At 37.2% G+C, this 14,987-nt stretch overlaps 1 protein-coding gene across 5 annotated transcripts in view; it reads right to left on the bottom strand.

Annotated features, from left to right (window-relative positions):
* Nucleotides 1-14,639, bottom strand: part of Sema1a (semaphorin 1a) — a 366,157-nt gene extending 351,518 nt beyond the window's left edge. For 3 of the 5 annotated variants that reach the window (XM_083081468.1, XM_083081469.1, XM_083081471.1), the window contains exon 1: nt 14,211-14,639. The gene's annotated coding sequence lies outside the window, so the exon portion shown is untranslated. The remainder of the gene's footprint in view (nt 1-14,210) is intronic. The other 2 variants (XM_083081474.1, XM_083081472.1) reach the window with 2 other exon arrangements.
* Nucleotides 14,640-14,987: the final 348 nt, after the last annotated feature.

The following is a 14,987-nucleotide window of genomic DNA, read 5'->3' as shown; positions in this document are numbered from 1 at the left end:
AAAAACCTTGAAAAAAAAGCTACAAGACGCGAGCGGGTGCCAAGGTGAGTGATAAATTCGAAACCGCAGAATGGAGAGCGCGGGAGAGATGTTTTCCCGTGCGACATAGAAAGCCGGGAAGCTGGCGCGAGGGCGGTGACTTTTCGGCAGCGTGAATTAGTTTATTCAGAAGCGGTAATAAATTGCTCGGATTCGGGGAATAAAATCGAAACGCGCGACGCGTGTCGTCGATGAGAATCGCGGTGTTTTCGCAACGCGCTCTCGTGCGTAATCGAATCACCGGGACCTTTCGCGACGCGATCGATCGGCGTTGTATCTGGAAGTAAAATTCCGGACCCTTTAAATCAGCAAATTTTATTGCGCCGCTGCCGTCGGCGCTCTTTATCCAACTTCGACGCTCGTAGGCCCGTGAAACGTCCGCATTGCGGTTTTCCAGCACTTTTTTACCGTCCGACATCTACTAAAGTCGCGCGGCGCAAAAAGTGAACCCTTTAAATCTCAATCCTTTATGCATCAATCTGCGTCCGTGTAGTTTCCGAGCTTTTACCCTGATTGAAAATGATCGGCATTCGTGACACAGAAACGCGATCCGGCAAAATTAATCTTTGAAAAAATGCCGGTCAATTAACAAGAATATTAATAGTTATACACTTTTATTATTGGCTCCATCGGCAAGAATATCCGAAAGAGAATAACAAAATTTACGCCCTCCAACTTTATTCAAATTTCCCCGCGTTAAATCTTATTGATATGTATATAAAATGCACGCGAGAGAAATTCGCAATTTGCGGGAGCAATGCGCGGGAGCAGCTGCCTTTACAAAAGCGCGAGCGCGCCACGCTCGTCACGTATTATTACTCGCGCAAACAAAGTATGTATACGCATTGCGGTCAGACGCATTTTTTAACGTTCGCGCGAGAATACGCGCTATGCCACCAGCTCGCCGCACCGCAACCGGTAAACATCAAACTTGTGTGCTTATGACTACTGGCGGGTGTTGTCCTATGTACATAGTACGACCGAGGTGGAAACGGAAGGTGGAGGAGAGAGCGAGATGGAAACAAGCGTGGACCGAGAGGATGCAAAACACGATATTAGATTCGGACCTGGTGCACGTATGCACACACGTATGTATGTATGCACGTTGGAAGATCGCGGCACTAAACGCGAGCGGAACGCTCGGTACGTCCCTGGAATTGCATCCATTTTCGGGAGATCTCGGCCTCTCCTCTGATAAGCGATATATACCGCGTTGCTACCAAGTTATATACGGCGTGCGCCGAGTTATCGAGATGAGTAGGCGACCGTGAAAATCAAAGCCGCAGATCCAGGCGGTTTATTGGAGCGCGAAAATTCGCGAGGATCTTCGTTCTATGGCACGATAAATCAATAAATGCAGGGATAAGTAACTTCAGCTGACGTCACTCTTTCAAAGCCCGACATTTGTGACGTTATCAAATCTCTCCATTATAGTATTGACAAACCGAAATCTCGTTCCGGTAAAATCCTGACTGATTGAGATCTTGATATGAGAACCATTTATTTTGAAAGCGAAAAGAAAATAAGTCCCCACTTCTTATGCAATATTAAATTTCCAAGAAATATGAATATAGACTGATCAATTTATTGTAAAATATTGAGATTGTACTTAGATGTGTATAAACCTTTCATTCATCTGTCACAGATCTAATATAAAATATATATTTTTATAGAAATTCGTATACGCGAAAAAGAGAGAGATATCGGCATTTCGCATACCCATAATATATACATTATATTATTCATCGTAAAACAAATTTAAATTTATTCTTGTAAGAAAAATACTATTTTTATAATTATATAATTTATATCATAATAAATAATTTTTGTGTATGTATAATCAAAAATAAGCTAGCAATTATATAATAAATTACCAATAATAAATTTATAAAATTACCTTATGGTTGTTCCATTGTCATCCAATGCCTCCCTTTTTCCATTGTCTGTTCTTTTGTTTTGTTGACACTTTTATGACACTCACTCACGGTTAATTACGATCGCGCGCGCAATAATCAGCACATATCGCCGATTGTTCAGCAGTTTGCAAGCTCGATAATTAGCCGCATGCAACGCGTATTTTTATTATATACATTGCAACGGAAGAATAACACGAAATTACAATCGCACATTACGATCCGCCTGAATATCACACGATCAAATTCACGCACCACTAATCGCAGAATAATGTTGAATAATTCTTGCGATAAACGACGTAAAGATATGACAACATCTATTTATGTGTCGCGCACGTAAGAAATAGCGACGTGTCCTTGTTTACATACTTGGCGGTATGTCGTAGTGCGGCATAGTGGGGATAGAGCCCTAACGAGAAATATCGGTAGCGGGGATAGAGCCTATAACGAGAGATATCGGGAGGGGGAAAGGACTAGGATCGACGCAGAAGAATGAAAAGGTTATTATTATTCCGTTAACCTTCGTAGAAGTCGGACAGTACTTGTCTTATAAGTCGTTATCTCTATCAATAAAGTTTCTTTTACTTTAGCGGCTTTGATAGTGATAGTTTATCTTCTCGTAAAATTAGTTTTCCATACATTGCATAATATTGTTACAAATTACTACTTGTTGATAGCAAATATAATATGCACTCTAGTGCGAATAAATATACAAGTTAAAATTATCATTGCGTAGAATGTAATATTATCGTAGAACGAAAATACGTTTTGTTGACTATTGGTATAATAGATTTCGATCGACTAAATACACGCATTAATAAATCACCGATGTATAAATACCGAATATTTTTACTGTATGGTTGACGGATATATTAAAATATGTAGTTCGACATAACTGTGTCCAACTTATTGATTTAAACGTAAAACCATTTGACTTGAAATCGATTCATTTCGTATTCATTTTGTTAATGATCAGAAATTTTATTCTCGCGAGGTAAATAAAAAGCGAAAAATTTAAAATATTCGATACTTTAACTATATTAATTTCCATTCTTTATCGTTTTTACTCTTATTTTACATAGATATATATCGAATATGTACAAAACATACTTCGATAAACAACCGTCGCCAGTTTATTTTTACGTGTTTATTTGTGACAATTTATCAATCGCGCAAATTAATTATTGCTAATTGTAATAATCATAATGAATGATCTGATACTTTTCGCAATCATATTTTGAAAAATAATACATCGATACATAAAATGTCTCACACCGTCTACCAGCTCGAGCTCAAATGACAAAGTCATGACATGTAAACAATAGCAACCTATACGTCGAAACTCACACAGCATGTGAAAGTTAATTTTTCTCGCGACCATAAAATATTTAATGTACTATAAAATAACAAAAGTTATTTGAAAAACTGATATTCGGCCTTGGCGCTTGTTTACATACATTATGACCTTATCATTCACACCGCGAAACTCGAGCAGGCAAGTAACGCGAGACACTTAATGTCGTCGTATTATTTTCTAATCGCAAAAACTACTGTTATATAATAAAAATTCATATATATGTATATATATATATTTCATGGTTGATTTGTTAACATGTGCATTTTATTTGATTTACTGGCTCGAAATATATCGCACGATTAATCAGCAAAATAACCACGCATTTTCGGATATCACGTTCTGCGGAATTGTAATTTCAACTTGTACATTCATTCATACTTGTTATAATATAAGATAGTAATCGTGATATATACTTTCTGTTATCAACAAGTAATGATTGTTATCAATATTTATACAGCATCGTGATATTATACATTGTGCATGTGCTTTGATAAATAGCTATCGTCGTAATATTTTTACGTTTATCGCAAGAGTTAACGTATAAGAATCAAAATTATATCACGATAAGTAGTATGAAATTTGGTCGCATTTTTGGACATTAAGTGAATCGTGGCTTTGCAGTGTCATAATTTTCGTATTGTTTTATCCGTTGCAATGTATAATAATAATAAAATACGCGTTTGTGTGCGCTTAATTATCGGGAGTGCCGCAATATACCGAGCGATCATCGTATTGTATTGATTATCATGCACGCGAGCTTAATTAATCGTGAGTGAAAGCCATGAAGAAGGAACAAAGGACATGTGCGCATGAGTGAAGAAAGGCCCAAGGAAACGGAGACGATGGAGTAATGAGGTAAGTAACTTACCAATTAATTTATCATTTATTATTTATAAAATTAATTGCTCACTTATCTACGCAGTAATAATGTATTTTAGATTGTGCGTAAGATATGAGATGTACGTATAAAGTATTTTACATCTTTTTGAAATGCTTAAAATATTCATAATAAATAGTAATTTAATATAAATATTTATATTTAATATAAATGTTTATAATAAAAATAATAAAAGATAAAAAAATAATAGATAAAATTAATAATTAAAAATTATATATATAAAATCAGTTTTGCTTAAAATTTATAAAAATTTAAATTGCTTATATAAAAATCAAATTTTTATTAATTACATTTTATACAAGTTTGTATACCTATACTAAATTTCTTCGAAATATTTATTTAAAGGAAATTTAAAAACTAATTTTAAACTTAATGCGAACAAAAATCTGAAATAAAACTAAGATTATAATTCATAAATAAGATTGTAATTCATGGTCGAATGGAATAATATTTTTCAGAATCAATATGCGCTAAAGAACAATAAAAAATTCAAAAATTGCAAATATATAGTAGCAAATAAAATGACTATTATTGCAATACTACTATTATGTTATTATGCCATTGGACAATAGTGCCATTTAAAACTGAGAATATATTTAAAATATAAAAAATAATAAAAATATATATATTTAATACTGCACATTATAAGATTAAAATTAATTTAATTAAGAAAGACTTTGATAAAAAATGTGACGAGTTTCTATACATCTCTAATGGTTACATCGCTATATTTCTCTCTCTTTCGCTATATATATTTCTCTCTCTTTCACTTTTTTATTTCTCCTATTTTTTCTCGCGTTCTTCAAGCTCTTTGTGGTGAATAAAGTTTTTCTGCAGACGAGAAGGATTTTCCCTGGGAGTCGGGTAACGTCTCGCGTATTTTCACAGACGGTTCGAGGTGACCCAATACGAGAAACTCGAATCGCTTTTTATGAACGACGCAAATGACTCCGCTCGTAAATGGCGGTGGCGCGAAAAAAGGTCCGTTCCTGCAATAAGGTTTTTTTTTCCACGATCGCTTTTCTGCCGGCGGGCACAATACATCGCTGCATTTGCGTATTTTTTTTTTCTCTACTCCATAGCGTGACGATAGAGACTCACAGGGCCATTGAACTTTGAACACTCTGCAAAGAGTGTCTATAAAACCCTACATTGATGCGACAGTTTTGATAACGATTCGAATACTTTTAATTGATATCTATTTGCGTTTGCATAGTTTATATACGCGTCCTACACATATGTATTTCAATCGGGGAATACTACAAAAGAAAATAAAAAAGGAAACATTCTTTTAATTTAATTGCAGGACTTATGTGAAAGTGATAATATTTAGCAAAATCCTTATGCAATATCGATACACTATCATAATAATATATGGTTTTTTTCGAAAAATACGCGCGTAAATCACCAGGAACGACGTTTTTCGCTTCATCAACTTCTAATTTGCACGTTCCGTAAGTTTCCGCGGTTCCCTGATTACAATGTTAAAGATGTGACAACCGTGAGCCCTACAGCGAACAAAGTTCTACCTCCAATAGGAGAAATTTTCCCCGAGAGTCGAATAACGTTTCTGGCATTTTCACGGATGGATCGGACGATCCGATGAGAAAAAGAGAAAGAGGGGAAGTCAGAATCGGTTTTTACGAACGACGCAAATGAGCGCGCTCGTAAATGCGTTGGCAAAAAAAGGGTTATTTCCGCGATAAGGTTCTTTATTCTAATTATTTTTTTTACGTATGTTACATTGTCGTTTCCGCGCGCGATGAGCATTCATTTTTACCTACAGCACCAGCTACTAGATGAAAGTTGGCCGAGATAAACTCTGCAACATTTAAACCCTGTCAATAGCCGAGCTCTGGTATACCAATTTCTAACTTTGCGCATTTTCCTTAAATCCCAACGGTAGCTCAATAACACTGTTAGAAAGAGGAGTGCTCGACAACTACGAAACAAACTTAAGAGAGCGAGGCGTTCTGACAAACTTAGAATATCCTGCGATCTTAAGAATGCGGGTCTGATTATTTTCTTTCCAGCTACAAATTATTTGGACTGTTTTGTCGCGTTAGATCTAGATATAGATAGTACAAAAATATCGCAGTATTCATCATTTTACACTAAATATTCAATCTGACTATTCGTTCCTTTAAGATCAACTAAAGCGATAAAATGAATTGATATTGGTATATACGAGTCAGTCAACGAAAAGAAATTGAATCTATGACGCTTGAGAGAGAGAGATTCTCATGAAACTCTATTATATCCAAGATGGAAAAATTCACGCTAAATTTCGACACTTATCCGATTATTCTCGAGAGAAAAGAACAAAGCGAAATGAAGCTTTTTTTCGAGCGCCCCGCAGCGAGTCGCGGACGCGGATAATAATATTTCTTGGCCGGAAGTGGAGCGGCCAGCAATGACGATGCCGAAACTATACGATTACAAATCCCGACAAAAACGTCCCCGAGTTTGTCGGCGTGTCTAGCGTATCGAAAAACGTCGGTCCGTTGTCGGTCCGTCGACGAACGGAAAGGGAGCGAGGAAAATGGACGTACGGACGTACGGACATATGGACGAAGCAACGTCGGTTTAAAGAACGCCCACGTTCCTCCTCTTTGTCCGCCAAGATCGCGTTATCGGCCGGCAAAATATTGTTATCGCAGCGCACGACGGTGAATCACCGATGCGAGAGCACAAAGACCCGCCTGGCCGTGGAGCAAAAGGAAGGACCCGATAACGATTGACCGAACGAACGGCGAAAACATATCGAGACTCGAGGCATTGACGCGGCAAAAAGACGGCGAGAGAGAGAGGGAGAGAGAGAGGAAGAAGGAGAGACCGAGTGCGGCGACGGGTGTTGCTGCATGCGAAGGATGCATTATAGGATTACGACGTGAATGGCCGTTTCAAAGTTTGCTGCGCGTAACCGAAGTTGCTCCGCGGGTATGCGGCGCGAATGGAAAAGCGGCGGCTACATCCACGGGGTGCTCCGTAACGATACACCCTCGCCTCGGAAACTTATACGACTTCGGACGGAACGAAACGCGAATGTACTGAGTGTACTTGAAAAGTTGGCGAATTTCGAGTCGATTTTTCCACGAAAGAAAGTTTGATTGGCCGCCATCCCATTCCGCCAACTTTTTAATTTTCAATATTACATATATCTCGAAGACTAAAACTTGAATTAAAATTTTGATAAAGCTAAGCTCCGCTTTGGATTAACTCAAAGAATAAAGTCGTTGCGTCTATTTGCTCTCCTTCATTTGCCTCCGAAAGAACGCAGATGTTATAAATGTAACGCGAACGAGACGGTATTATTCGCGTTTCTTTGATTCGTAATATTCGGAGTACGCGTCGTGACTTGCGAGACACACGGTACACAGAGAAGGCGAGGAATCGCGTGGCGCTTGAGCGGGCAAAGTGCACAGCTAGCTATTCAGAAATCGCGAAACGGAAACGTCGAGTGCCATTCCTCGGGCCAGGGTAGGGACGATGGAAATGAAACGAACAGCGGCAGGCAGCAGGCGATATTTTATCTGATTTTATTTATGTCGCGCGTCAGCAACGGTATCCAATTTTCCCCTGAAAGATCGGTAAAGCGCTGTTTCCGTAAGGTAGAGCGACTGATACATCATCCTCCCGATAATAAACAGCGCGATATTTCCAATTTTCGGCATATACATACGTAAATTCGCGCCGACGTGATGCGATATTTGCGAGGCGTGCGAAATATATGGGAGAAAAAGCCGAAGGGAGAGAAGGGCGGGAGGGAAAAAAAAGGAAGAGAGTCGCGTCGCGTCGCGTCGCGTCGCATCGCTCTGGAATCGTGCAAAAGCTACGCATACGACGATTCTTACAAATCCGACGCGCGACTCGTGAAACTTACATGCCGTCGCCGGCGACGAAAATAAAAACGCGCCTGGCTACATTTTCACCGGCGCGCTTGTATTATGCAATTTTCAGCGAATTCGAGGCGGACATCTTGCTATGCACTCTGCGTACGTGCCGCGCGATGCGTTTTTATGCGGCTCTTGAATGTGTCATGGTGTTGCCAAACGGCAACGGTACGGTGGATCCTTTTCCATTATAATCCTCTAAAGCGCGCAGAGAGGGAGAGAGAGAGAGAGAATACGTCGACTGGTTAATATCCTCGCTTTGACAATGCGAAACGTGCAACTTGAATGATCATCCTCCTTTTCGTTAGACATTTCGCGTATTATTAGTAGGTTTCCGCGACAAAAAAATCAAAGAAATGGGAACTAAAGTAAATTTTTTTTATTCAAAAATTCTGATTAAATTATATTTTTCAAGTAAGAGTATAATATTTTCTTTAAAAATATGACAGCGACTTTATTGAACTTGCTAGATCTAAAATAACGTGGGATCGTTACAACGAAAAGGCTAATTAACAATGGTGAGTGGCATCGTTTGCATCTTATTTATCCGGAATTTAATTTTCCACGCATTGATACAAACGTCGTGCTCGATATGCCAGCACATCTAGTCGCGTATGTTCTAGACAGGACCACGTCCGAGAGTTAATATCCATTGGCATACACACACATATACACACATTGGCGAAATGGAAGCTGCCTTGCGGCGCACCTTAGCCTCAAAATCAATACGGTCCTGTGCATCGCACGGCGCCCGTTATTAAAGACGCTCTGCGGCCCGGGACCGGGCATCGCGCGCCGTGGATGGCACGGCGTTGATAAATATTCCGTAGATGTGCCCGGGACAATCGTGGGATAACGACGGAGTCGTGTCAGCGCCCGATGAGACGACCAGAGACGACGCTTTTGTTCGGCCCGAGCACGTACCGTGTATTAGTGTTACACGGGGAAAGAGTCGCAATGGCCGAGGGAAAAATCGGAAAAAAACCGCGCTCGTTCCTCCGGAATATACCCTTAAGCCGTCGTACGATTATTGCTGTTCCGTCTTGAGATGGAAATGCTTAGCGCGTGCAATTTTCTGATTATATAGATAAAATTTGTTCCACAACGCGAAAAAAAGTCTTCAAATAATTTGTCAACGATTAGTCCGCATTTTGATAAAAGGTACACAATCACAATGTAGATGTGATTTCTCACACCATTTGCGTACACACACGTGTGTATATATTGTATATAAAATTTATACTTTGATAACATTTCGCGTGTAAATTGTTTGCGAAATTTTGCATCTGCTAAGAAGAAAAAGTCAATCTTTAATATTGGGTAAATTTATCGAATAATATTATGTTATATGTATATTATATGAATGCTAGATTACATCGTAATAGTGGTAGCTATATTTGCAACAATTAATGAACTCTATGGAATAGTGACTAATTTAGTTCTGTGGCCTCATTTGTCTGTGGCAGATTCGATCTCGCGCTACCTTGCATGTGCCGAAATTCGCATACAATTATCCCTTTAACATTCTACTTGTTTACATTACTGGTAAATAATAATTCAATGTGTTATGTATAATTATTGATTACATAAAGGAAACTGCTTAAACGCTAATTACCGGGTCTTTTGTGCACAGTTTCTTTAATCAATTAAAAATATAACTCTCAGTACATTCTGCATAAACAGAAATATTAAAAGCAAAAATGTCGATATACGTCACCAAGATGGATGTGATATTTTTGTCTATCATTTCTTTCTTATCGGTTATTATTTCGATATCTTTTATAACTGTTCGCGCGTATCTTTTATATCTGTGAGTTTTCTAATAATCTTCCGTCAATTCATTTTGCGGTTTTAAAAATAAGTCGAAAAAACTTAAATATAGAAGACTTTTAAAATGGGAACTTTTGAGTTCGAATTCCGATAAACATGAGGCGGTAAACTAATTTTCCAGTGAAAACAAGTGAGGTCACTTCGGCGATTTTATTACGCAAACACCGAGATATTTCGCACAATGAAAACGACTGTCAAAAGCGTACCGTTCCCTATCTTGCAACTGATCGTCGCGCGTTGCCGCATAATAACTCATTTGATCAGAGACGTCAGTGCTTTGTGTACCCGAATTGTAATCTAGGATAACTTTCGGCTTTGTCGCGGCGTCCCTCCCTGTTTATCAGTTTTCCCAGTTTCCGCGGTTTCCACAAAGTCGACGGTATTAGCGCGTTTATCGTGCCATTTCATTGCAGTTACGTCCTCCGGCTGCCTGTTAATTCGTCCCTTTCCACTCGGGTCCTTTCAACTGTTCGGTCACATTCTTAATGCCCATTCATTGGTATCGCGATACAAAACAGAGACACTCGCGCTAATAACGTTGTATTACTATGTGACCAACGTATATATCATACTGTCGTGTACAAAATGGATCAAAGTTGAAACTTTGCCATCGCGAAATTAATAATGACATAAAAATTATTACATATGTATATGACATATGTTTCCATATATATGTTTATTTTCGATATTTACAACAATTTAATATTTCACATCGTTTTTATTGCTTCAAAAAATTAAAACGATTTCACTCGAGAGAAAAAGAGAAAATGCGTGATAAAATACGTATATACGTAAAAAAATTAAAACTTTAAATTGTGACTGGTCAAGTTGGCAATATGATATAAAATTCCGCAGAAATCAAATCACGGCTTTACAGCCATATATTCGGTAGGCATCAAATAATTTTTTTCTAAAACTTTTTCGCGCTATATTTTTGTGGTTAAGGCACATTTCAAAACGGTAAAAGCATTTTGCGAGAAAAATCAAATTTTTATCTGTCAAACTGCGTGTAGATGCGGTTCTCTCGAATAAAGCCGGTTTCTATATACGAGTAAAATACTGGAGATTTTGATTGAAAAATAACGTCTTTTTTCCGATTTCCGGAAAATTTCCGTAATTATAACACGTGTCAATTCGCGAAACTTAAATGCACGATAGCTACCGAGGAAGATGACAGAGAGAAAAAGCAATTCACCCGAGGATAAGGTCACGTCATGGGAAAGAAAAAAAATAGAGACGCCGAACTAAACAAGAATTTAGATTAAAATACAGAAACGTGCGTTCGAGAATCTGAATGCGGGGAAATGAATGGATGCTCCAGATGTATTAAACTGTCGTGGTGCCGTACAACGACACCATCGGCATTTGCGTTGTGGAATGCGATTCGCCCGAAGACATAATTTTGCAATGTGCACCGCTGGATATTTACGAGCAACGTTCTCCTCATTTTATCGCGATCAAAGGACCGTCTTGCACAACCATGCGTGTGCGTCTACGCGTGAGTGGCATTGTGAATGTCACGTTTTATCCATTGAAGATTCTCTGTGATTAAATCCGAAATTGTGACAATATAGCCCTTTTCGTGAAGTACCGATGTTTCGAGCAGATAAGTTTACAAGCTTGAATATATCGTATCATGTAAATCTTATTCCAAAGCAAAACATATTCTTTATTCTACAACCATGATGTTTATACATAATAATATTATTACTCTCAATATGCCGCGAAATATATTTCGCAAAAATATAAAATATCAAATTTTAATCGCATTTTTTGCTAGTCGGATATAATTAAAAATTTTGATCTTTAATTCTTTTAACTAATGAAAAGTGTCGTAAAAAAATAGTGGGAGACAGAATATGCGATTACTATGACAACGAGACATGAATTCATTGCCATCACATATATAAAAAACCTACATATAACCTACATACTATATAAAACCTACAAGATATAACTGTACTAATTTAATATCGAAAAAAATTGAAGTATATTATTGGAAAATTGTGGAGTTTTGCTGTTATATTCAATTTTTAGCTGGTTTGTTGCATTTTTCATTTGATGCACGATGTGCGAATCGTATATTGCATCATACTACCGCGAATTTGAATAATTCAACAATAAAGTTGAAACAGCTGATTATTGTCAAATAGACAATAGATAGACTTAATTGACTAAAAATCCATTTCAAATATTAAATCGCGAAAAATAAGAACGATGATAAATAAAATAATGCATATTAATAAACGATTTGACAAATAGCATACGCTTTATATAGATGAAAATACGAAAAGACTATAATTAAGCTTTAATGATCTATCCGCAATTGTCCGTCATTGAATAATATACATTTTAATATGCGTATATATTCTCGAGAAGAAAAACGAAAAAAAAAAAAAAATACGGAGATATCGGTGCGACGCCGAAGGTAACGTAAGATAAACGCAAGTTTACTGCGTGAGTTAAAAAAAAATATACGCACGACGTTTGCCGCGTCGACTAGTCAGCGATGAGTGTCAAAATAAAACTGTTATCACTACGACGCACTTTAATCTAATTCTCTGACATTTCTTTTATGCATTTCGAGATTAACAATTTTCGAGAAGAATATGAGAAAAACATATAGATTGACAGATGACACATTGTTATATTATATTAATTAGCAATCAGATATCAGGAACAGAACAAGACACTTTTTCATCTGGCATTCATTGCTATGACATTTGTTAGACAGTAGTATTGATGTAATATAAATACGCCAACGCTCGATGTAATTAATAACGCTGAACAATTTCTCTCGGAAATTATCTTATATATAAGGATAACAATTCTCGAATAGAGAAATGTCATATAATAAATGATAAATATAGTTTTATAATATCGTAAAAAATAAAATAATATTGCAATATCATAAAAAATAAAAAGATTAATTATGTTAATTATTAATCTATTGAAGCCGACATTATTTTTATGTGGATTTTATGTATATTCTTTTACACATAAATTGATTAAATGAATAATGTTTCGATAACGATTATTCGATAATAATAACAATATCAGTTGGATAACGATTACAATGCGTCGTATGATTTGGTTTAACAAGATAATACAATCAATATTTTAATAATAATAATCGTAGCAATCTAATAATTTAGTATAATAGCAATTTCAGATTAACATTAATATGGTGTAAAATGATTTAAATTCTTATAAGTAAAGAGAATGCTATTTGACCTAAATTTTGAAAATTATATTACTGTAACTGTATAACCGACAATTGTATAGATTGAATGAGTGAAAAAGATACTTTACAATTTTGTATAAAGTTTTAATTTGCATTAAAAATATTCGTAATTGATTAATTTGCAAACGACAGTACATTTTATTAAGTTTATATAGGGGGATAATTTTGAAATCTTAATATTTTATTAATAAAATGAAAGAGAGAAAACTAAAACTTTAATATGCATCGTAATTAAATAGCGAATAAATTTTTAAATAAAACGAATGTACGAAATAAATAAATAAACAAGTCTATTTATATTACACCTATATAATATATATATATATATATATATATATATATATATATATATATTACTACACATATTACATGGCTGGATTAAGTTATCCAATAGTTTATTATTTATCAAATTCTTTATTATTTATGAAGTTTATTATTTATCAAATTCTTTGTATTTTCTCTCTGTATATTTTATTCCCTTTCTATAACTATTCACAAAATAATATATTCGCTTTAATATTGTTCACTTGAAGGAGCATAAACATCATGGCTGTAAAATAATTATGCTGTTCGAAATACACATATATCTGTAATATTTTTAATATCAAAGAATTCGTGACGAAGATCTTTAATGTGTGCGTGTCATTGTCTACCAAAACTCAAACTATCAATCGATCGAAGAAACGTACGCAAAGAACTCTCCATGACATCCCGAACAATGACTCCTTGATGCTCTATCGCGGGATATTCGAAAATTCTGCAGAGATCCGATCCGCGGATTCGAGAAGCTCCGAAATGTAAAGCTCACCGCCACCGCCGCCGAGTGCGGTGTGTCGGCGTATATATCGTACATAACTCGTCGCCGAGAGCGACTAATGAACCCTGGACACCGGGTCATGTTCGCTCGCGACGCGAGGGAGCAAAAAGTGTCACCTTCGCGACGAGATCCCGCCGTCGCGCAATATCGTATATACAAAAATGTAGAGGTACAGGAGCAAAGCCGAAGTACACGTATTATAGAGTTCGACGTACTCACCGCAATGCAGTGACCTCCGCCGCGACCGTTATCAGCGCGCCGAGTTTCCCTCCCTCGGTGTCGGCGACGCGGCCTTCGACGGTGATGGGGGTTGAACGAGAGGGCTGGCTATCGCTGCTACCGTTCCTGGTGCTGGCCGCTGCGCCGTGACAGGAACCACCGTGTGTGACCGAGGGACAGTCACGTTTCCATCGGCGTAACGCGTATACGTTCCCCGAACTGGAGACAGAAAGAGTCACTTAGATTCACCGCACCACACGCGTACGCGCGCGTCAACGTCAGACGCCGGGCTTTCTCGTCGCGACCGGACACGGCCAGGATTCGGGAGACGCGGAGAAGGAAAGTTTTTTTTCGGGCTCGACGCGGGCCGCCGAATCGATGTGTGATGTTACACTTCCCACCTGTCTTTTTTGATTCTGCGGATGTGCTCGCGACTAGCGCCATCCCGCAGCGCGTCGGCGTACTCGGTAACTTGGCATCTGGCGGCATATTTGAATGGACCTTCCTCCGTTTCGACGATGTATTGGATGCAACACTAGCAAAATATAATAATTTATTTAAAATGTTAATTATTAGATTATTTAACGATTCGCCATTTTAAGACAGGTTCGAGATTAATTTTGGAGAACGTAAAAAAGAAGAGATGTGAATTAACGACATTAGAATTGATAAAATATTAATGAATAAGAGTTAATGCACATCTCGAATTAAATATATTACTAAACTTTTTTTTAAATTATTCACAAACATAACAATAAAGGTTTGTTTCCTAATTGG

The sequence above is a fragment of the Camponotus vicinus genome, unplaced genomic scaffold (assembly GCF_025532165.1).
Source record: "Camponotus vicinus isolate PSW18456_S1 unplaced genomic scaffold, iyCamVici1.0 SCAF_11, whole genome shotgun sequence".
In the NCBI taxonomy this organism is placed as follows: domain Eukaryota; kingdom Metazoa; phylum Arthropoda; class Insecta; order Hymenoptera; family Formicidae; genus Camponotus; species Camponotus vicinus.
The sequence above is the reverse complement of the archived record's forward strand: the minus strand, read 5'-3'. Positions and strand labels throughout refer to the sequence as shown.